This window comes from Argopecten irradians, chromosome 9, assembly GCF_041381155.1.
Source record: "Argopecten irradians isolate NY chromosome 9, Ai_NY, whole genome shotgun sequence".
Lineage (NCBI taxonomy): Eukaryota > Metazoa > Mollusca > Bivalvia > Pectinida > Pectinidae > Argopecten > Argopecten irradians.
Window position 1 is genome coordinate 10,115,780 of NC_091142.1, and position 2,777 is coordinate 10,118,556.

The window sequence follows — 2,777 nt, forward strand, 5'->3', positions numbered from 1 at the left end:
ACTATAACTGTATAAACTAATCATTCCAAAATGAATAAACTGCCATTCAAAAATTGACCATTATGACGTCAATAATATTACGGAATCGTCAATATGGTTGTCCTAAATAGATTAAATCGGCGTCAATACACTGTTTTCAGAGAGTTTTAAAGGCAATAAATTCACAATGCGCTAGTGCGCATCATAATGCGGAAATAGCCCGCTATACGGTATTTATTTCTTTGGCAAAAGTGCTGATGTTTCTAATGCTTTACAAAAATGCCTAATGGGACCGTATTTCAAAACTTCAGATTTTGAATAAATAGAGGTTACAAAACAAATGGTTATTATTTACGTGATTGGTATCACACGAGTTCATTTTTACAAAAAAAAAATTTATACAATAGACACGAACGTTAATTTAATTTACTAATAACAAATTATTTTAATTATGAACAACTATTCCATGCATTCCTACTTACTAAACGTCTTTTTGAATCTAAATTTCGATAAATGAATGTAGGTACTTGAATAATAAACTGATTGATGTCGAACTACATCCGGGCATTTTTACGGCAAATGTTTCTACTTTCCGACAAAAAATCACCAAACCATTGTAACCAAATTCAAGGCCGGCGTAGATACGTTAATTCTAACAAACCAAAGTTCATTCGATTAGTGATGACGTTAACAATTTGTGACGTGACAATGAATAAAAATAGATTGGGTCAAAGTTTAAAATCTCGACCAATCAAAAGACTGGAAGGTCATAATTCAACAGTTGAAATTAATGCATGTATCTAACATCAAGCACATTTACTCAATGGACTGAAAGTGAAATAATACGACATATTGTAGTAGAAAATAGAATAGCTTGGGTTATAAATACTGTAATATGCTCGGCATCATCGGCACGCTAATGGAACATGTGTTATCACACAAAACCATTCCAAACAACAATATATATTGTTATAATTTAAATACAGCGATATCAAAATGAGCTGCGCAAAATAATTATGATTGTACATCATTATACATGAAAATATTTTTACTTCTGTGGATACAGATTCTGATCTGGTTATCCATCGACCTACAGTACACGTCAGATGGATTTGTCCTCGTCCACTCTCAGCGTCACAAGTGACACAGGAATGGGTGGATCCGGTACATGTATGATCAATATAGTCAATTATTATGTAAAGTTTGCACGTTTGATATAAACTACACCTATGATGCTTCTGTTTACATTTAACTTGTGGTTCTTCCAAGTAGTTTATTACTATATCTCGACAGTTTATAATTTCATGGTGTTGTTCCCGCAATTTGTTTACTTCTGTGCAGCGACAGATTAAAAATACCCACAAAAAACAATGCAGAAAAAATGTATATGTCGCAGTTCTTTCAAGATGTTCAAATACTAGATGAAATACAGGAAACCAGAAAAGAAACAACGCAATTTAGTTTGTATTAAATTAATAAAATGTTGTTTTCTTTTTTCTACAACGACAGATACAAGATGAAAAATACACATGTTGTCGTTTTAATTTGAAGATCGACAGTACCATCTATTTTATAGCTTATTTTTTCAAAATTTATTGATAAAACAGATTAAACAAACAAAACAACAATACAGTTTTCGAAAATAAACCGCGAAATGTAACTTCTATACAGTATGTTGATGTTATTTAAAGTCGTTTACTACTTCACAACGTCAACGACAAATATCATATTAAACAGATTAAACAAACAAAACAATAATACATTTAAGAAAATAAACCTCCCAAGAAATAGTTGCTATACAGTATGTTGCCTGTGTTCAGGTTGTTTACTACATCACAACGTCAACAACAAATAACATATAAAACAAATTAAACAAACAAAACAATAATACAGTTAAGAAAATAAACCGCCCAAGAAATAGTTGCTATACAGTATGTTGCTGGTGTTCAGGTTGTTTACTACATTACAACGTCAACGACAAATAGAAGATAAACCAAATGACACAAACAAGTACAACAACAATACTGCCCAGTTTACGTCACTGACTCCTCCAGCTATACTACATTGTAGAAGCTCCTCTCTGCAGGCGTATGGTGGCGGTATCACTATTGGGAATTGACGTAAATTGAAAACGGACTGATGGATACGATCTTGGAGCATGACTTTGACATTAGGCTATGATATAGAAGATTGTGGGTCACCCATCGTACGCCACAGAGAATATATTAACTTATAGCTAAGGCAAAAACAGGCGATTTCCAATTATCTTTCTCCATCATGGGATATTGAATGTTTATTTATATCTCTTACATTGAATTCTGATTGAATGTGTACAGCACCGAAGCAATTTTTTTTAATGAGATTTGTCATGATAAATCTTTGTTTGTGTCAATGTTAATTTTAACTATCGGTTTTTTGTAAGCGTATGTTTGCATTTAGTCAAGATTCATTAAGTTTTCCTATAGTATATCTGTTAACGTCTTTAGCATTTGAATCATTTTTAATTATGTCGCACAATTCGAAAATCTGATATATATGAAAATGTTGTTAACCAACTTTCTTTCGCTGATACTAAATTTCGCAATTTATAAAAAAAATTCGCAAAAAAAAGTTTTCGCGAATTTGAAAATTAATTGCAAATCTATATCAATATAAGCGGAATTTACATGCATTCCGGGAGATAAATATTTGTGAATTTACTGTTATCGCGAAATTCGCAAAAGTTAATAGAACGCGAAAGAAATTTCGTTAATACATGTAGTAACTGCAAATTGGTTTATATGTAATAAATATCTGAT